A 22,231-nucleotide genomic window follows, 5' to 3' on the forward strand; every position below is an offset into this window, starting at 1 on the left:
TTTAGCTCCCCTGCGTTTCTGGCCTGCCCTGCTCACGTGGGCGGAGCACACGAGTCTGACAGACACACACGGGAAGGCACCTTGCTTGTGGACTGTCTGTGATGCCCTCCAGGGTGGACTGGAGGCACCCTGAGTGGTCACCAAGGCACAGCTGTGCATGCCTGGCTTGATCAGCCCCTGTAAAGAAGCCACATTGGCCCAGAATCTGCAGTAACCCTGAGCTCCTATTCTGCTGCTTCTCCAGGATGAGGCTTCAGGCTGAGGCACACAGCCCGGCCCTGGGTGGGCAGAAGGGGTTCTCGGCTCAGAGCCCAGACCCCATGGAGAGGGGCCGGAGAGGAGTGGAACGGCTGCTGGAATATCCGGATGAGGGTCAGGGAGAAAAGCCTGTGCGTGGAGGCTCTGCATGGAGAGAATGAGCTAAAAAATGGGAGAAAGAGGCCGTCGGCTGCAGTCCTAGTCCTTGTCCCAGCACTCTTGGGAATATTAAAAATACCCACCAGAATTTCATTTAACATAAAACTACCAGTCAGCAGCATTTTAATAGTTCCTATGAAATGTGTAACCCCAGATGCGAATGCCCCAAGTTCCCGACCAACATGGAGAAACCCCGTCTTTACTAAAAATAAAAAATTGGCCAGGCATGGTGGTGGGCGCCTGTAATCTCAGTTACTTGGTAGGCTGAGGCAGGGGAATCTCTTGAACCCAGGAGGCGGAGGTTGCGGTGAGCCGAGATTGCACCATTGCCCTCCAACCTGGGCAACAAGAATGAAACTGTTTCAAAATAACTAACAACTAACTAACTTGGATTTTGTATATTTGAAGTTTAGAAGATAATGTTCTGGGATGCATACAGACACAGATGCATAGAGGTGGTGCAGTGGCCGCCACAGTGAAGTGAGGCACACACCTGTCATCTCACATGCTTGTTTTCTGGTGATGAGAGCAGCTAGAACCCCCTTATTTATGGAGAATCCCTGATGCAATAGAATCGTCTCAGCCGCCGCCTCCTGCTGTGCCCTGGCCTGTGGCTCGGCATCCTGCATAGCTGCTGTTTCCTATCCTTTGACCTCAGTTCCCCATTCCTGTCCTTGCCCACGTGGTAACCCCTGCTTCATCCTCTCTGTGTGTCTGAGTTCTTTTTACTTTATGTTCCACACCTGAGTGAGAGCGTGCAGTATTTTTCTGTGTTTGCTTCCGTCTTCGGTTCTCCCTGGGAAGGGGGATATTCTCTCCCTGTTCTCCTTGGGGCGGGGGCCGTGCTGTGTGCTCACCGCAGTTCCGTTTCTGGGCACCCAGGAAGAATCTCTGTTGGAGCCAGGCATAACCTCCAGGCTGGAGTTGGGGACTGAGGGAGCCTGGTGGGCTTTCTCCGGCGGCTCTGTGGGGGCCACGCCTCTGGGCCCCTTAGGCAACCGTGTCTCAGGTGGAGATGGCATTGTCCAGGCAGTGGGCATTTGCTATCTAACCACACCATGTCTTCCTCAATACCAGAGCCCCTGCCCCATCTGCACACATGTACCCACTTCACACACTTCAAGGGGTCCGCCCTGAAGATGCTGTGCGGTGGGGGCTTCTGGGATGAGCAGTCCCACCCACCTGGCTCTCACGGAGCCCATGTCCTGCTGGGGACACGAAGCCCAGGCAAGAGAAGGTCTGGTTGGCAGTGGGGACAGTGAGCAGGTGAGCAGGGCTGTGAAGGAGGTAAAGGTGTGCTGGGGAGAGGGAGCCAGGGCTGGTTCAGATAGGGGGTTAGGGAGGAACTCACAGAAGAGGAGACAGTTTTGAGAGAACCACTCTGCTAACTTGACATGTGTTGGATGTCCCTTGCCAAGAGGCACAGCATAGCCAGGGTCCCAAATTGTGGTGGCTGCCCAGCTCATCTGTCCTTTAAGACATATCCTGGGTCACTTTCTCTTTTCAATTGCTGCTCTTTTCAAATTCCTAGCTCTAATTGCAAAACACCAATTGCTTTAATAATAGAAAAAGTGTGTCAAGAATCTTTCAAGACATTTCATAGAATTTATGTGTCTACCATCAACCTTTGACTCGATAGACAGAAATTATTAATTGGGCAATTCAAATGATCTTAATATTGATTTAAGCTTTTAAATGGTTTTCTAGATATTTTATCCTAATGCCATCATGAGAATCAGGAGGGCAAAAATGATTTTCTAATTCATCAAATTTCTATATCAAATGGTGCAAACCAACATTGAGATTTGACTTTTTAAAAAATTTCTAACACATACTTTCACATTTCTCACAGTTCAGATGGACTGGGTGCTTTTCCGGCTCACCGGCAACCCGAGTCCTGCATTCTTGCTTCTCGAGTGGTGTCTGGGAGCCCTTGATTTAGCAAATTCTGGGCCAGAATGTCATCTGGATTGTGATTATGTCCAAACCCAAATCATCATTGCTGGTGATTTCCTTTTGGCATTTAGATGACTATTCTAAATATACTTCTATTAAGTAAGTTTACTTATTCAGCTGTTCATTTTGTATGCAATCAACTGGCACATATAATACAAGAGGCACGCGAAAGTTCTGTAGCTAGGGACTTGGCGAGATCACCCATAACATAGACAAATGAGGCCATGTTTCTTTGGTGGAGAACTTTGGCTTCAAGAAGTCACTATGAAGCCACAAACACTGAGCCTGCCTGAGGCTTCCTGGGCTTCTCACCTGCCTACAGAAAGATGCCGCCCTCTACTGTGGCAAGGACACGAGCCAGGTTCCTGTGCCAGGGAAATCATCTTTGCCATCTACGTGGCTGAAACTCTCTCTTTTTGAGCGGCCTTCCCTGTAACTCTTACGGAAGGCTCGACTGAAATGAGGATGTGTAAAGGATACTTACGGGAAGTGCTAATCATTTATATCATTCTCCATTGATACCTCCATTTTTCAAGATAGATAAGGCTCCGTGACCTGCACTGTATCAATCTGACCCTGGAGAAGTAACTGTGCATAATTATGCTTTTACATTATGCCCAGAAGGCCAGTAAAAGAAACAGCCATATGTAACTTAAATTTGCATTTTAATAAAACTTCCATTGATGGTATTGTTCAGAATTGCATCGCTCAGTGTCCCTCCGATAGCTCAGGACCAGGAAGAACCCCAGCTTCACGTGAGCTGTGTATTTCCTCAGCTCAGAGGAAAGTAGCTCTACTTTCAGACAAAGTAACTCTAGCTTGACTGCTGGGAAGCTTATTCGGAGCAAAGTTTTGCACCTTGTATCTATGTCTATCTGTCTGTCTGTCTATCTATCCATCCATCCATCTGTCTATCCACATGTCCATGCATCCATCCATTGGGGTCTATCTATCTATGTAATCTGTCCATCCATCTATGCATCCATCTTATCCTATCTATCCATCTATCATCTCTCCATCCATGTAATCTATCTATCTATCTATCCATCCATCCACCCATCCATGTGTGCATGCATCCATCCATTGCGGTCTATCTGTCTATCTAATCTGTCCATCCATCCATGCATCTGTCTTATCCTATCTATCCATTTATCATCTATCCATCCATGTAATCTATTATCTATCAATTATCTATATAATCTATCCATCTGTTTATCATGCATCCATCCATTCTATCTATCTATCTTCTGTCGATCTAATCTATCCTTCTATCTATCCATCCATATGTCCGTGCATCCATATTTTGGGGTCTATCTATATATCTATTCTGTCCATGCATCCATCCATCCACCCACCCATGTAGGTAGACAGACATAGTGACCTTCCTTACCCCTGTGGTTGAACTTCATTTCCTGACTTCCTTTTCTTCCCCCTCATTGTTGGTTAATTTTGATGTTATTGTGTCTATATTGTTGTAAGCCATCTGAAATCCCATTTGGATAGCTATGTGAAAGAGAACCCTTTAGGGACAAATCTTGAAGGTTGATTATGGTGTAACATTGCTAATCACCTTTCTGAAAATACATTTGAATTTTAGCATAGGCCTTAAGTTTAAATAAATGACTCATGTTGGGATTTCAAGCCTGATAGAAAATGATGGGGAAGTTACTTAACAGTCAGGAAAGGATTTCTGTCGTTTCCTATGTAGACACCCTACTAGAAGAGAGTGTGAGAGAGAGGCTGGTTGTGTATTTTGATGGCCCATGCATGATTTCAGTTAACCAGGTATAAGGGAGCCACTCACGTAAGTCCTTGGTGCCTGTTAAAAGGTGTGTAAACTAATCCGAAAAGGCCATAGCTGTTAGCTTTTGCCAGCCGTTATTGTGTGCAGCTTTATTCCTATGACAGCCTTGTTGATCTGCCTAGCAGACAATTAACAGGCACGTCATTCATTTCTATTCAAAGAATGTGCGCTGAGTCTCTACTACTGTGTGCCAGACACCCTTGTAGGTGGCAGGGCTGTGGCTGCAAACAACACTTAGGTAGCCCTTGCCCTCATGAGCCTCGATACAAGAAATGAAGGTGACACATGGTTGCTACGTCATGGAGAAGCAGAGTGTGGTGTGGCAGCGCGTAGGGGCTTGCCTGCCCGCAGCGGGAAGGCCTTGCGCGGAGGCTGAGGCCGCGTGGTGGGCAGGATCCTGCAGGTGCTCGCGCGGATGCTCCTCGGTCCTGCGGCAGAGACGTGCTGTGCGGGCTGCGCTCCGCCAGGGGCCGCCACGGCGCTTCTCTGCGCAGGCGCTGTTGTCTCACGGGAAGACCCCCTCGGCCCCTTGCTCCCCCGAGCCCATGCTTCCGCAGGACCACCCCCGCCCCGTCCCCTCCCCGTCCCCGAGCGCCTGGTGCCTCCCACGGCGCCACATCCTGCCATTACAGCCACCTGTGCGTTTCTCCTTTAACATCATCTGTGAGCTTTTGCTCTTCAAGAAGACAGTCATTTTCAGGATATTTGGAACACGTTCTGAAATATTCCTTAAATACTGACTTAAACTAACTCTTATTATTTGAAATCATTAGCACTTAAGTATTACTAGTATGTGCTCTTGGTAGAAAATATAGATGAGCAAACGAGAGGTAACAAAATCTGCCCATAACTCGACTATGAAGAGCTAGGTACATGGACATTCTCATGTAATAAATTAACTCCTAGGCCTCTTTCACCTAATTATTACGATAACATACAAATATGTGTGTGTACATGTGCACATATACTGACATACGTTTACAGACTATAAATTATGTTGTAAATGTTGCTTAATAATACATTATTAGCATCTTTCTATGTTAATAACTATTTTTCTACAACATTATGGAGTTTATTTTGATGATAAACATGCCTATGGAAAATTTTTGGGAGATTCAGAAATTTTAGGAAGAGAATCAAGAGCACTTTTTGACCATTCAGATGTAATTTTTAATACCCAGTGTTTATTTCTTCTCATGACTACATCATAATTTCTCCAAACAATCCCCTCTTGTTGAATATCAAAGTTATTATTTTTTCTATGAAAATGAATGCTGAGATAAGCAGTCTTGTGGCTCAGTCTTTGCATATATCCCGAATTATCTGCTGAAAACAGATTCTTAGATGTGAAATTGCAGTGTCAATGGGTAGGCCCAACCAAAATGCTTATTTGGAAAAAGTTTAAATTTCCTTTTCTTTTTGAGACAGAGTCTTTCTCTGTGTACAGTGGTGTGATCTCGACTTACTGTAAACTCTGCCTCCTGGGTTCGAGCAATTCTCTTGCCTAAGCCTCCCAAGTAGTCGAGATTTCAGACATGGGCCACCGTGTCTGGCTAATTTTTGTATTTCTAGTAGAGACGAGGTTTTGCCATGTTGGCCAGGCTGGTCTCAAACTCTTGGCCTGGTGATCCACCCACCTCTGCCTCCCAAAGTGCTGAGATTACAAGTGTGAGCCACCACACCTAGACAGAAAAAGTTTAAATTTCCTATTTTGAATTTTCCATCAGAATGTTTTGACCGATCTGCACTTCCATCACTGTTTCACGAGCACAATGGTCTATACTCTAGACCATTGGGATTTTCTTTTAAAAATATGTATTATTACTTTTCTCTGATTACAAAATCAATGCATATTTGTGAAAGCACCCATTCACTCTCCCCGCTTAGTATCTCAGGGTTTGAGGCAAAAAGACAGTCACCTCAGTGAAGCAGGGTGGAGGGGAGAAAGGGGTGGGGCAATGTCCTCTGTGGAGCGTGGGTCTGCACACAGCTGGGGCTGGAAGGGCAGCTGGCTGGCCCAGGGCATGAGCCCCACTTTCAGGCTTTCTGAATGAGTGTTGTGGATAAAGGGACATTTTGATTTCATGAATCTTTTTCTTCCTTTAAGCACAGTGGAGACCTTGAGTTTAAAAATGCCAGTGCAAATTGATCAGACGATGACAGTGTCACTGTGTTGTCGCCTCTGCATTCTATGCCTGCTGTTGTCTGGGCTCTCCAGCCCATCAAAACATGCCACAGATGGATGTAATGCCTACCAGGTCCCCGACGCCAGCTTCGGACAGCAGATAGTAGGGTCTTCATTTTATCTGCATGTAAAACACTCAGGTTATGAACTTGTCTTGGGGCACAAAGCAGTTAATGATCAAAGCTGGGACTTGAATCCCATGTGGGGCAGAAGCAACTGCCCGTGTTCGTGGGTTGGAGCCAGTGAACTCCACACTGCCTGAGTACAGGGAGGTTGTTGCAGCATAGTTTAGCGATTGATGCAAAATTATCAGCGTTAGGCATAGTTTTCACATATCTTAGTCAGTTAAAAGAAAATTTAAAAGAGCGATCAGACCATCAGACTTATATATTTTGGATGGATTGATAAGATATTTGGATCCTTTGCAGTGGGAAAACCTGCTTGAAGAAAAGAAATGGCAAGATTATAATCTGGTTACCAGACTGGAACTGGGTGCTCCGTGGAAGGAGGCCTCTTTCCTTTTGCACTTCTGTGGGATGGGAAGGGGATGCTTCGAGTTGGCTCCACCTGCTTCTCCTTCCTTGTTTGATTGACATGGGCGGGCCATCCTGTTATAAGTCCTTCCTCGGTCAGCTTCCTGGCTTTTCACGATTCAGTGTTGTTTGGCTGCACATGAGCATCATTTGGGATTTTTCTTTAAATTTCAAAGCCTTGCTTTCACCCCAGTGCAATTAAATCAGACTCCCTAGGGTGTGGCTCTGGCAGCAGCCTTTAAAAAACTCACAGATAAGACTGGGTGATTCCAATCCGCAGCCAAGATTGCGAACCACTGGTCTACGCCTGCTTCCTACCTTATTGATGCGATGTGTTCCAGCAAAGTTGGGTGTAATTTGAAGTTTGGGGCAAGAACTTCTTACACTTTGCTGTGATTAAACTCAGAGCAAATAAGTATATAAAGTTTCACCCACTGAATTGAGTAGACAGTCTTTGGTAAATGAAGGAGTTAAAGTTAGTGACGTTCTAAACATTTTTCCTGCACTTTGAAAACGTGTGTGTATATCCTGTATCCCGGATTCTCTGTTGTCCTCTATCTCGTCTTTCTCTCCTAGATCAGTATTTCCTGACACTCACAGCCCTCTCTATCTAACTTCTCTCTCCTTTTATCTCTGTTGTGCACAGAATAAAGTCACAATATCCTACTTTCTTGGCTGGTACTCTCTTACTCTCAGGCATGATATTTTATGGCCTGAAAACTTGTAAATTCTGGATCTAAATTTCAGTGTCTTTGTTGCCAATCTATTGATGATCGAGTTTTGAGGTCTCTTCACAAGCACTCCAACCTATGGGGATGGGAGGAGAGGCGTGGGTGCTGGGACTGTTGGGGTCTTGGAGGGACCGTCTGTCAGCCTCTCCACTTGACAACTGAGGATGTGGAGGCCTGGAGAGATCAAGGAACTTGTCCAACTTCATAAATCAACCAATTTCATTACCTGAGAGTGGATATAAAGTATTGATGACAGAAGGGTTTGAAATTGAACTGAAATGAGGTTTCTGGATTACCCGTGGATTTCAATTACCTGATCCATCTCTTCTTGCTATGGGACAGGTATTCTGTGATTTTATGTAATAAAGGTTCTTTCTGAAACGGGCTTGACCCAGAGAAAAATGGCAAAATGAGTAGCATGCTAATGAATTCTGTGGGTTTGTTTTGTAGATGAAAGTCTAATTTTGGGTTTTGGGATCACTATGCCAACATGCTATTCTGTCTCATCATTATTGCTCCTTGTACGGAAAAGAAATTTGATAAATTGGAAATTTTAGGCTTGAAAGAAGAAGCTTGAATGAGACAGAATACTGATTTGCAAGTAACTTAAATAGCCTGAGGGGGAAAATCAGTAATGTAGAAATAAATTAAGAAATGAGGGCCAGGCATGGTGGCTCATGCCTGTAATCCCAGCACTTTGGGAGGCTGAGGCAGGCGGATCACCTGAGGTTGGGAGTTCGAGACCAACCTGGCCAACATGGTAAAACCCCATCTCTATTAAAAATACAAAAATTAGCTGGGTGTGGTGGCACATGCCTGTAGTCCCAGCCACTTGGGAGGCTGAGGCAGGAGAATCGCTTGAACTTTGGAGGTGGAGTTTGCAGTGAGGAGTGATCACACCACTGCACTCCAGTCTGGGTGACAGAGTGAGACTCCATCTCAAAAACAAACAACCCAAAACCAATATGACATCAACGCAAATTAAGAAATGATTATTTGTGTTATTGAAGTAACTCTTGAATTACTGAAGGACAATCTGTCCATGCTTCTGAAGCTGGTATACCTGGTACACGGGGGCACTTTGAGAACCGAGAAAGGACGATCACTAATGTTTGCCGAGTGCTCGCTGCTCCCAGGCTGTTCCCATCTCCCCTCCCTCCCGCACCTTGTGTCTTTCCAGGCTTCTGGGATTCTGGATGTTTCTGAGCACAGTTATCTGCCTCCTGCCTCAGGGCCTTGGCACGTATGCTTCCTGGCCACGTGCGTCTTTCTTGCTCTCGGCATGGTCTCCCCTCATTCCCTGTGGGTCTCACCGCTCCCTTCTTAGTGTGTCTCTCCCCACCCTCTCTAGATCCCACATCATGCCCCCTTCTCCCGCCCCCTACTGTCTCCCCTCTCAGAGAATGGCACCACCTAACCCATGAAACCCCGGCCTCAGCACAGCGCCTCCCATAGCAAATGGATTTCCACACCCTCTTCACACGACCCCTAATCACCCCTCCATTCTGGTGGCCTCTGGCCGATACCTGAGTCTCTGCTCTCGGCATCTCTCCTGTACGCTGGACAATTTTCTCCCAGCTGCTTTGCCAGCTCCCACTCTTCTAGAAATATGTGGATAATGGTGAGATTTAGCTCTTACTGTATAGAGCCGCTCTGCAGCCATTCACGGCTGCGTAACTTTCCTTTGTGTGACCCTGCCACGGTTTGTCCATTCCCCGACTTAGAACACCAGAGCTGCCGCTTTCACTATTGCGGACTCTCCTGCTATTCACACGCTGCATGCTGCTTCAGGTGCAGGCGCGGGGCTTCCTCTGGGATACGTACCCCAAGGTGAGATGGTGGTGTCTAGGCAAATGCTCACCATTACAACATTATAATAAGTTGCTTTCCAAAGAGGTGGTAGAAAGTAAAAAGTTCCTCTTCAAAGTTTCCCGAGGTGGTAGAAAGTAAAAAGTTCCTCTTCAAAGTTTCCCTCTTGTTAAAGAAGAAGAATAATGTGTTAAAATAATAGTCTCTTTTGAAGACTAACTTTCTTCAAACCTTCTTGCTTTTTGCTAGTAACTCTTTGTTAAGCCCTAGCCTAGGTAGCTGTTAAATAGAAAAGAGTAAGTACCTTCTATGTCCTTGTGCTTTAACCAAGATATTTGTGCTAGACGTGCTCACAGGCTGTCCCAGCTCGTGGCCTGTGCCCCTTCCTTATTTAAGAATGTTATTACTTTTCTAAGTCCTTCTGCAAGCAACTCCCTCCTTTCCTTTGTTCTCCATTGTCTTTACCTATTTAGAAAAGTTTTAAGTTGTTAGCCAATCAAGTTTAGTTTAGATTGTGAAGTCCAGCTCCAACCAATAAAGATCAGACACAGCAGTAAAGACCCAATGTGTAAAGAATCAATATGCCTGCCTTTCCTTTGTCCAATGTACTCTCATAGCAAGATAGCTGACAAGTAGTGCCCTTTCTGCCAAAAGTCAAATTGCCTTGCTAGCTAAGAAAACTTTTTTTCTAAATGCTATTTTTTCCTTGCAGTACCCAAGAACAAGCATTTTGTCTCTAACAGATGCTGTGCATGTTCCTCTCTGTGACCCACTGGTCCACGTGCTCGCCAAACTTTGGTATTGTCAGAACTCTTTATTTTTCTTGTAGAGTGGACATAGAGTGGGTCTCACTGTGCTCCGTTTACATGGAGCTGATTACTAGAGAGACTACTGTCTTTTAACAGGTGGATTGGATTTTCTCTATGGCCAGTTCTCTCTTTGGAGCTGATACTGGCTTTGTTTCTTCCTTTCTAAGCCTGTGACTTTAACACATTCCAGCTTCCTTACAGCACTACCTGTGATGTCCAGGGCGGTGCTGATGGCAGCCACTGGGCCAACCTGGCCTGGGTCTGATTTGGAGGGAATGTTCCTTCCAGGGTTTTCTCATGAAGAATGATGTTCATGGGAAGTATTTCATACACACACTGCCAGACTGAAGATGTGTCCTTCTATTCCTAGCTTGGATGATGTTTGATGAGATCAAATGTGTTTTCTCTAACGATTGAGATGACCAGGTAATACTCATATTTCTTTCTTTATTTTTTTGAGAGCCTGGAGTGCAGTGGCACAATCTCAGCTCACAGGAACCTCTGCCTCCCAGGCTCAAGTGATTCTCTTGCCTCAGCCTCCCAAGTAGCCGTTATTACAGGTGCCTGCTACCATGCTGGGCTAATTTTTGTATTTTTAGTAAAGACAGGGTTTTATCATGTTGACCAGGCTGATCTTGAACTCCCGACCTCTGGTGATCCACCTGCCTCGGCCTCCCAAAGTGCTGGGATTACAGGCGTGAGCCACCGTGCCCGGCCTACTCTTCTTTACTCTGTTGATGTGGTGAATGAAGTTCATGGATTCTCAAATATCGAAACACTCTTGGATTTCTAAAATGAATCAGATATGGCTACGGCATGAGATATTTTCTTATTCACTGCTGGGGCTGGTTTACTATTTTATTTAGGATTTTGGCATGTATATTTGTGAACGAGGTTAGTCTTGCCTCAATTCAACAGGAAGTTTACAGTATCCTCAGGGAATAAGAGTTCTTTTTATTCCCTACAAGAATAAGATTGCAATGACCTGTTTCCTGAAAATTTGTTAGCACTCACTTGTAAAAACTGTCTTGCTTTGTATTTTCTTTCCAGGAAAACCCTTAACTACGGTTTTGGTTTCTTTAATAGGAAAAAGATTATTCAGGAACTCGCTTTATTTTTGGGTTCTTCTAAGTGATACTATAAAAAATTATCTTTGTCCACGTGTTCCCATTTTTGGCATTAAATCATTTCAAGAATTATATCTGGCATCCTCTCTCTTTATTCATGACTAACATGCCTTAGTTGTATCTTCTGTCTTTTCTGTGTTTGTTTCTCCAGAAGTTTTCCTATTAATTCTTTCCAAAGAACCTGTTGATGGTCTTCAAATTTCTGGAGGGATTTAGGGAAGGAGCAGGTTTGGGAGAGGAGTGAATTCACCCGGGCTGCAGCCCACTGCCGAGGACAGACCCTCCAGGGAAACGGGTGTCAAGTCCATCAATGGGCCTGTCCCACTGGAGAAAGGGCAGCATAAACCATTGGCCAGGCTGCAGGAGCAAAGCTGACTCATGATGGTGTCATCAGGTAAGACCTCCCTGCCCTTGGATCCCTCCTGCCTCCCTCAGCCCCTTGATGCCCAACCAGAAAGACATACTTGGTGGCGGCTGATGGCATGAGGTGCCTAAGCTGCCCTTTGTATTTAAAGGCTGGAGGAGGGGTGTCGTGAAGTGTGGAGCTGTAGCAGGAGCTGGGTGGCTGCAGCAACCTTGGAGCCACAGAGGTTGACATTTATTCAGGGCAGGGTTTTTGGTGTCTGGATGGGACTGGGCACTGCGGACTTTGGACTGCATTTGTTGACTTTAAGTGGCCAAATAACTTCTTTTTTTTTTTGTGATAGAGTCTTGCTCTGTCACCCATGCTGGAGTGCAGTGGTGTGGTCTTGGCTCACTGCAACCTCTGCTTCCCTGGTTCAAGCAATTCCCCTGCCTCAGCCTCCCGAGTAGCTGGGACTACAGGCGCATGCCACCACACCTGGCTAATTTTTTTGCATTTTTAGTAGAGACGGGTTTCACCACGTTGGCCAGGCTGGTCTGGAACTCCTGACCTTATGATCTGCCTGCCGTGGCCTCCCAAGGTGCTGAGATTACAGGTGTGAGCCACCAATAGGCATGAGCCACCACGCCGGGCCAGAACTTGTTATTTCCTGGGACCAGTTAGAAAATGTATAGGTCCTGCCTGGGTTTTCATCCAGGGATGGAGGGGATGTCCAGAGAACAGGTTTAAAAGGGCCAGTAGGAAACAAAGCCAAAGCTGTCTCTGGTGACATCCAGCGCACGCTGCTTGTTCCCCACCCAGTTTGTCAGACGTCTCCACCTGATCACAGAAGGATGGACGCTCGCGTTTCCTCCCACGGCCGCCAGCGCAGTGAGTCAGGCAACTTACAGAATATCTTCACTTTAAGGTGGGATACAGCCTGGGAACATGAGCCATGAGTTTAAAACGGGCGGAAGAGGTATGGCTAAACCTTCTGAGGTCGGCACTGGGGACAGCAGCAGCACCTGCTCGTGACGCGTCCTCGAAGGCGAAGCCTGGCTTCCACGAGCATGTGGATGCCTAACGTGGCGTTTCTTCTTATTTCTTCCTGAGTGAGGTTGAATTTACTATCTTCCCTGGCCTGCGCTGTTTCATTTCTGAGCGTGCTTTTGCGATGGTGTCTGTTGTGGAGCAGTCTCTCAGCGAGGTTATGTGTTATCTCTCCGAAAGCTCAGATGCTTGGTGTGCACTGCACAGTTTAAAAATTAGCAGCCAGTTAGCTGCACAGAACCCATTTTTAGTTTAAAAATCTGTTACCGGCCAGGCGCGGTGGCTCACTGCTGTAATCCCAGCACTTTGGGAGGCCGAGGTGGGCAGATCACTAGGTCAGGAGTTGGAGACTGGCCTGGCCAACATGGTGAAGCCCCGTCTCTACTAAAAATACAAAAAATTAGCCAGGTGTGGTGGCGGGTACCTGTAATTCCACCTACTCAAGAAGCTGAGGCAAGAGAATCACTTGAACCCGGGAGGCAGAGGTTGCAGTGAGCTGAGATTGCGTCATTGCATTCTAGCCCGGGCAACAGAGCGAGACTCCGTCTAAAAACAAGCAAGCAAGCAAACCAAAAGAAAAACTGCTACCGTTATTTCATTCTCTACTTTAGGAAGTTCTGGAACTCCCCAGTAAGTAAGAGTCAGATATTTGGAATGCTAGTGTCGCTGACAGGGAGCTAGCCCAAGAGGCGCTTTACCCACTAAGACCATCTCTGGCTCACCCTGCGGGTTCTGTTTCCATGCCTTGGAGGAGCTTTTCTCCTACAGATTCTGCAGTAGCTTGTGACACCCTTATTTGGAAGAGTAAGCTGCCAGAGAGTGGATTGGGTAAGGTGCATCTCCGTTCCCGTCGCGCCCTTCAGAGCCCCGCGGGGCTCCGTTCCCGTCGCGCTCTTTAGAGCCTCGCGGGTCCTGGGACACGGTTGGTTGGTACTTGGGTTTGGGATTCCCTTTTGAGCAACTCTGTGTCTCTGGCAACTTTCAGAATCGCATCCCCTGGACATCTAAACACACACAGACGCGTGCACACACGCGCACACACACATGCAGGCACGCACACTCTCACACTCATCATTGTGACATTGAAAGAGCTCAGTGTTTGGTCACGTGCTTCAGTGGTGTAATCAGTGTTTAAGGTAACTGTCCCCACCGCAACCTCCCCCTTCTGTCTCTTCCTTCTTTCCTCCCTCTGTCTTCCTCTCCTTCTCTCTCTCCTCCTCTTCCTTTTTCTTGTTTCACTTAGCCCAGCCATTATGCCTATACTTGCCCAAGAGGCTGTTATTTAAAATACTGTCGGTAATGGCTACACGTTATTACTTAATTTGGGGGCTATTGCTACATCTTTTGCTTTAAGGAAAATGTTAACTGATGTTACAATGCTTATGATACAGGTCTGCCTCTCTTAAAAATAATTATAGATCAATAAATTACAGGGCGAATTATAGAACAATTATAAAATAATTTACTACAGTGTTCCTTCAAGGATTGATATAATGGATTTAATTTATAAAGCTTTGTTTTTTCCCTCTTTTCGTAACTATTGAGTAAAGCAACAGTAACAGTCATGATGGCAAGTATTATGTTCCAGTGACCATCCAATGATACCACCAATCAATCACTGTGTGGATGTTCAGGAGACCTATTTGCCTGGATACCACCATCCTGCTCTGCAAAGGGATGTCTTGAGGGTTGTTCTAGCAGTTTCAACTTTATTCATCGCCCTGGTACCGAGGCTAATTATCACCTGTAGACCACGAGGAAGCACAGGCAGTAGAACAGAAGAAGCAGAGCCCTGTGGTGGATGTACTGAACTCCCGGGACAACAGGGAGGTGCAGGCAGCGTCCATCTAAAGATGGTCCGAGCGAGAGCCCAGCCCCAAAACACATAGGTTGGCATGTGCAGCCAATAACTTGTGCAAAGTCTCTTTTTAGAAGATACAGTGCCTCTAGTTGAAAGAAATCCAGTCATTTTATATAGAAAAGTTGAAGAGCAATGCTTTTCCCTTTGTGGTTTAGCGCGTGGCAAGCTCTGGTGATGGAAGGGAGCTGGAATGGAGATGGATGGGCCTGTAACTCCCTCCTGCTAAACAAAGCAGCAAACCCAGCAAGCCCCATAATGTGTGTTCTCAGGAGAGCAGCAGAATGCAGCTCGTTCACCCAGGGAGCTCCACCCAGTTAGTCTCTCTTTCCAAAGGAGAATACCATTGCACCACTGTTTGTCATGAGAGAGGTTTGGTATTCTACGGGTCTCATGCTTTGAGAATGAGTTAGAAAAGTCTGCGTCCTATAAGGACTGCTACCCCACCAGTGGTGCAGGAGCTGACAAATGGAGTTTTTCTGACATAAGAGTGCGAGGCTGTGTTTCTGTGCTGTGTGCGTGACTTGTATAATAACTTGTGCGCTTGTCTGGGTTTTTCCACATTGACTCGGAGCTAACGCTGTGGGATGCTGCTGTTGCTGCTGTTCTACGTGCAGGAGAAGGGTTGGCTCCCCTCAGTGTGGTTCTGACGGACTCTAGGGAGCTGGTCTACTGCTGGGCACTCTCGATTTCATTAAACTCCGTCATTCCAAAATAAAAGTTGTAAGAAAACGTGTTAGTTATTAGCCTGAATAAATTTCAAATGAAATATAATTTTTCCCTGCTTTTTTATTGAGGTGAAATTTCTATAATATAATAATAAACAGTTAATAATTACTAATAAGCATTTTGACTGGGTGTGGTGAATCATGCCTCTCATCTCACATTTTGGGAGGCTGAGGAGGGAGAATTCCTTGAGGCCAGGAGTTCAAGACCAGTCTAAGCGACATAGCAAGACCCCAACTCTTCCAAAAAAGAAAACCATTTTTAAAGTGAACAGTTCAGGGGCATTTAGTACATTTCCACTGTGCACAGATGCCACCTCTCATTCTGAAACATTTTCATGGGCCCAGAAGGAAACCGCCCACTCACTAAACAGTCACTCCCTCTTCCTCTCAGTGCCTAGCCCCTGGCAACCCTTGATTTATTTTGTGTCCTCATGGATTGCCCTGTTCTGGATATTTTGTGTAAATGGAATCATCCAATATGTGGCTTTTTATTATTAGTGTCTTCACTCAGCACGGTGTTTTCAAGGCTCATCCAAGTGCAGACAGCAAACATCCACAGCTCATGCCTGCGTGTGGTCGAACACGGGTCCACTGCACGGCTGTGCTGTCTGTCTGTCCATTCATGCCTGTCTGTGGCCGAACACGGGTCCACTGCACAGCTGTGCTGTCTGTCTGTCCATTCATGCCTGCCTGTGGCCGAACACGGGTCCACTGCACGGCTGTGCTGTCTGTCTGTCCATTCATGCCTGTCAGTGGCCGAACACGGGTCCACTGCACGGCTGTGCTGTATTCTGTCTGTCCATTCATGCCTGCCTGTGGCCGAACACGGGTCCACTGCACAGCTGTGCTGTCTGTCTGTCCATTCATGCCTGCCTGTGGCTGAACACGGGTCCACTGCACGGCTGTGCTGTCTGTCTGTCCATTCATGCCTGCGTGTGGCCGAACACGGGTCTGCTGCACAGCTGTGCTGTATTCTGTCTGTCCATTCATGCCTGTGTGTGGCCGAACACGGGTCCACTGCACGGCTGTGCTGTCTGTCTGTCCATTCATGCCTGCGTGTGGCCGAACACGGGTCTGCTGCACAGCTGTGCTGTATTCTGTCTGTCCATTCATGCCTGCGTGTGGCCGAACACGGGTCCGCTGCACGGCTGTGCTGTCTGTCTGTCCATTCATGCCTGCGTGTGGCCGAACACGGGTCTGCTGCACGGCTGTGCTGTCTGTCTGTCCATTCATGCCTGCGTGTGGCCGAACACGGGTCTGCTGCACAGCTGTGCTGTATTCTGTCTGTCCATTCATGCCTGCGTGTGGCCGAACACGGGTCCGCTGCACGGCTGTGCTGTCTGTCTGTCCATTCATGCCTGTCTGTGGCCGAACACGGGTCCACTGCACGGCTGTGCTGTCTGTCTGTCCATTCATGCCTGTCTGTGGCCGAACACGGGTCCACTGCACGGCTGTGCTGTCTGTCTGTCCATTCATGCCTGCCTGTGGCTGAACACGGGTTCACTGCACGGCTGTGCTGTCTGTCTGTCCATTCATGCCTGCCTGTGGCCGAACACGGGTCCACTGCACGGCTGTGCTGTCTGTCTGTCCATTCATGCCTGCCTGTGGCCGAACACGGGTCTGCTGCACAGCTGTGCTGTATTCTGTCTGTCCATTCATGCCTGCGTGTGGCCGAACACGGGTCCACTGCACGGCTGTGCTGTCTGTCTGTCCATTCATGCCTGCGTGTGGCCGAACACGGGTCCGCTGCACGGCTGTGCTGTATTCTGTCTGTCCATTCATGCCTGCCTGTGGCTGAACACGGGTCCACTGCACGGCTGTGCTGTCTGTCTGTCCATTCATGCCTGCGTGTGGCCGAACACGGGTCCGCTGCACGGCTGTGCTGTATTCTGTCTGTCCATTCATGCCTGCCTGTGGCTGAACACGGGTCCACTGCACGGCTGTGCTGTCTGTCTGTCCATTCATGCCTGCGTGTGGCCGAACACGGGTCTGCTGCACAGCTGTGCTGTATTCTGTCTGTCCATTCATGCCTGCGTGTGGCCGAACACGGGTCCACTGCACGGCTGTGCTGTCTGTCTGTCCATTCATGCCTGCGTGTGGCCGAACACGGGTCCGCTGCACGGCTGTGCTGTATTCTGTCTGTCCATTCATGCCTGCCTGTGGCTGAACACGGGTCTGCTGCACGGCTGTGCTGTCTGTCTGTCCATTCATGCCTGCGTGTGGCCGAACACGGGTCCGCTGCACGGCTGTGCTGTCTGTCTGTCCATTCATGCCTGCGTGTGGCCGAACACGGGTCCGCTGCACGGCTGTGCTGTCTGTCTGTCCATTCATGCCTGCGTGTGGCCGAACACGGGTCCACTGCACGGCTGTGCTGTATTCTGTCTGTCCATTCATGCCTGCCTGTGGCTGAACACGGGTCTGCTGCACAGCTGTGCTGTCTGTCCATTCATGCCTGCGTGTGGCCGAACACGGGTCCACTGCACGGCTGTGCTGTGTTCTGTCTGTCCATTCATGCTTTGATGGCCATGTGGGTAGGTGCTAAGCAATTAACAAAGCTTTCGGCATTTATTAATTGCTGCTGCTGTAAACATCTGTGCACGGCTTTAGCTTCCACACCTGTCTTCAATTCCTTTGCGTAAGCACCTAGTTGTGGAATTGCTGGATCATATGGTAATTCCATGCTTACCTTGTGGAGAACAAGCCATTCTCCGTCACAGCTGCACCACTCTGCATTCCTGCTGCTCTGCGTGAGGACCCTCATTCTCCATGTCCGCACCGACACTCCTTTCCCGTTTCTGATTATAGCCATCTTAGTGGGTGTGAAGTGCTATCTCATTGTGGCTTTGATTTGCATTTTCCTAATGAGTAATGACATCGAGCATCTTTTTATGTGTGAATTATATAAAACTGGAATGCAAAAATGAAGAACTGTAGATGCTGCATCTCAAGCTCCATGGCGCGCGCGCTCTCTCTCTCTTTTTCAATTCATTTCCCTCCTCTCTCTGTCTCCACACACACCCCTGAGATGGCGGACCTTTTGGCTAGAAGGACTCTGTGGGGGTTGTTTAATCCACACCCTCAGCTCAGGGGGCCCAATTCAACACGCATTTGTTGGGTGCTGGGCCCTGCTGCGCTCCATTGGCACAGAAACAAGATATGCTCGGGTTGTGCCCTCATAGAATTGACAACCTAGTGAGGAGAAAGGCCTCCGACCAGAGTCACACACATAAGGAGGAGAGTGTGCAGTCACACAGGTCAGCCGTGGCCTGGGGTGGGGCGCAGGCCTCTGTGGGAGCACGTGGGTGGTCACCTGGCCTGCTTGGCGGGTTGGAGAGGGGTGCTCTTGGGGGCGACTCTCAGGGTCTGACACCTTTGAGAGCATGGGGCTGGGGGTGGAGGCAGCCCTGCGGCGAAGGCGCCAAGGCCCACAGCAGGCAGGGAGGATGTGGTGGGTGCCTGAGGACGCATGGATGTGCTTGGCCAGCAGCCCTGAGGCTGGCGAGTGACTCGGAGGGCAAGGGGGCTGGCAGCCGGGGAGGGAGAGTGGCTGGGATGAGCTGACCTCAGGCAGCAGGGACGTCTGGCCCAGGAGGCCAGTCTCTGGGTGGGCAGCACCCGGGGCTTCCTCACCTCCTGAAGTTACTGCCCCAGGGTCAGCAGAGGCAGAGCTACCAAGCCCTGGTTCGAGGCCCTGGCTGGGGGTCCTGGGTGAGCCGCTGAGCTCCCTGTGCCTGTTTCTTTACTGGGACACAAAGAAGGTGGTTTAGGACCGTTACAGCCGTCCCACCTTGCCATTCGGAGAATCTCTGAGGCCGCTGTCTGAAGCGTCGCTATCAAACAGGACCTTGTCGCCTCCTTTATTCTCACTTCCATCTCAGGCCTCCTGGCTTCTCCCTCACAGAAAAGAATTTTCTCAAGAATCCAGGATTGGACAACATGGGATCCAAAGATGGATTTCCAGGCCGACTCATAACTAAGACGAAAAACAACTCAGCACGCGCTCAGTCTTTGGATTTGCGGGAGTTTCTTTTTCCTGTTTTTAATGGACAGATAGCCATTTGTCTTTATCGTGCACAAGCTGATTTGAAATTATATACGTTATGGAACAGTGAAATCTTGCTAACTAACCAAGGTCAGTTATCCTTTGTATCCAAAGGTAGTTATCCAAAGCAAAGTGAGTGAACTTTACTTAGTTACCATTTTTGTGGTGAGAACAATTACCCACTCTCTGTATTTTTTGAGAAAGTGTCATCACTCCCTCTGCTCACCATGCTGCACGGTGCATCCAGGGCTTATTCCTCCTGTCTGACTGTGATATGTATCCTTTGACTAATGTCTTCCCATCCTCCCCTCCCTGGACCAAGCCGTCAGCTGGCTAGATTCTACCTGTCTTTCTGCATGAGGCTTATTTCACTTAGCATAATGCCCTCCAAATTTGTCTCTATTGTCATAAATGATGAGATTACCTTCTTTTCATGGTGAAATAGTATTCCATTATATATATACCACATTTTCCTATTCATTCATCTGTGGATGGACACTTGGGGTGATTCCAAACCTTGCTTGTCATGAATAGTGCTGTACACTATTTGCACACGGGAGTGCAGATGTCTGCTCAGCACACCCATTTCATTTCCTTGGATTTATGTAGTAGGGTTGCTGGATCACGTGGTGGTTCTATTTTTAATATTTTGAGTGAGCTCCATACCGTTTTCCACAATGGCTATACCAGTTTACATTCCCAACAACAGTGTGCAAGGGCTCCCGATTCTCTACATCCTTGCCAACACCTGTTGTATTTGATAATAGCCTTCCTAACAGGTGCGAGGTGATAGCTCCCTGCGGCTTTGATTTGCATTTCCCCGACGATTTGTGATGTTGAGCATTTCTTCACAGACCTGTTGGCCATCGGCATGTCTTCTTTTGAGACCTATCTGTTCAGATCTTTTGTCCACTTTTAAAAATTGGGTTGTTTTCTTGCTGTTACGTTGTTTGAATTCCTTATATATTTTGGGGATTAACCCTTTATCGGATGCACGGTTTGCAAATGTTCTCTCCCATTCTTTAGGTTGTCTCTTCACTCCGTTGATGTTTGTCTTTGCTGCACAGAAGCGTTTTAGTTCGGTGCATTCCTGTTTATCTCTGTTTGCTTTTGTTGCCTGTGCTTTGAGGTCATGTCCAAGAAATCATGGCACACACTCATGCCATGGAGTTTCCCCGTGTTTCCTTCTAGTAGTCGCATAGTTTTGGGTTTTACAGTTAAATCTTTAATCCATTTTGAGTTGGTTTTTCATGTGGTGAGAGATAGGATCTGGTTTTATTCTTCTGCATGTGGATATCCAGTTTTCCCAACATCATTTTTTGAAGAGACTCCCTTTTCTCCTTGGGGTGTTCTTGGCATCTTTGTTAATTATCATCTGACTATAAATGAAAGGATTCATTTCTAGGCTCTCCATTCTGTTCTGTTTGTCTGTGTGTCTGTTTACTGGCACCATGCTCTTTTGATTACTATAGTTGTGTAGTATATTTTGAAGTCAGGTAATGTGATGCCTCCAGCTTTGCTCTTTTTGCTCAGAATAACTTTGGTTGTTCTTTTGTGGTTCCATGTAAATTTTAGATTTTTTTCCTTCTTTTTCTGTGAAGGATGTCATTGGTATTTTGATCAGGATTATATTGAATCTGTAGATCACTTTGGGTTACATGGACATTTTAACAATATTTATTCTTCTAATCGATGAACATGAATATCTTTTCATTTATTTAATCTTTAATGCCTTTCATCAATGTTTTATAGTTTTCAGTGTAGAGATCTTACACCTCCTTGGTTAAATTTATTTCTAACTGTTTTATTTTTTGCAGCTATTGTAAATGGTGTTGTTTTCTTCATTTCTTTTTCAAATATTTCCCTATAAGTGTATAAAAAGGCTCCTGATGTTTGTATGTTGATTTTGTAACCTGCAACTTTACTGAATTCACTAATTAGTTCTAATAGTTTTTTGATGGTGTCTTTAAGGTTTTCTATAGATAGGATCACGTTGTCTGCAAAGAACAACAATTTAACTTCTTCTCTTCCAGTTTGAACATCTTTTCTTTCTTTCTCTTGCCTAATTGCTTTGGCTAGGACTTTCAGTACTACATTGAGTAGAAGTGGCGAGAGTGGACATCCTTGTCTTGTTTCTGATCTTAGAGGAAAAGCTTTCAGCTTTCCCCTGCTGCAGTTTCTTGAGAGAGAGAGTGACGTACATTTCACAGAGGAGAGCCAACACTGTGGTCACAGACAGGGAATCTGGGCTGGGAGTCCTGTGCACTTCCCCACGCTGTTCTTGGGACCTGAGAGAGGCCACCCCACCATTAATCTGCTGCTGGATCGAGCTTTAAAAATCACACAGAAACATGGATAACGCCCTCCAAAAGTTAAAAGTGAGGTGGCCTCATGGGTGGTTGAAGACAGCGAAGCCTCTCAATATAATTTTTGGAAACTCTTTTTGTAATTCCCACACTAATCCTCCTCTTGTCTGTGCTATTCCCCATGTAGGGAGGTGCTGTGGGCAGGGGTTGGAGACAGAGATGGCTTTGACTGGAGGCAGCATATGTTACAAGAGCATGTTCTTGGGGGACTCACTAGTTGGGGAAGTTGTCAGTGGGTTGCTTGAACGAGACAGAGGGCTTTGCAGAGAGAAAAATCTGGTGTGGATTTCTGGTGCTCCCAAAGCCATGCTGGATTCAAACTCATTACCCCCTTTCCCCACCTCATCTAGTGGAATATGGCAGCATGAGGAGTGGTTTCTTTCGGAGGAGAAGGAAGGTGGGGTTTGGGATTCTCCTCTGCCTGCATAGGGCACTGATGGGACTCTGAGGACACAAAGCATGGGTGTCGTCCT

The sequence above is a fragment of the Aotus nancymaae genome, unplaced genomic scaffold, assembly GCF_030222135.1.
Source record: "Aotus nancymaae isolate 86718 unplaced genomic scaffold, 86718_ANA_hifiasm-v0.15.2.pri h1tg000002l, whole genome shotgun sequence".
Classification (NCBI taxonomy): Eukaryota; Metazoa; Chordata; class Mammalia; order Primates; family Aotidae; genus Aotus; species Aotus nancymaae.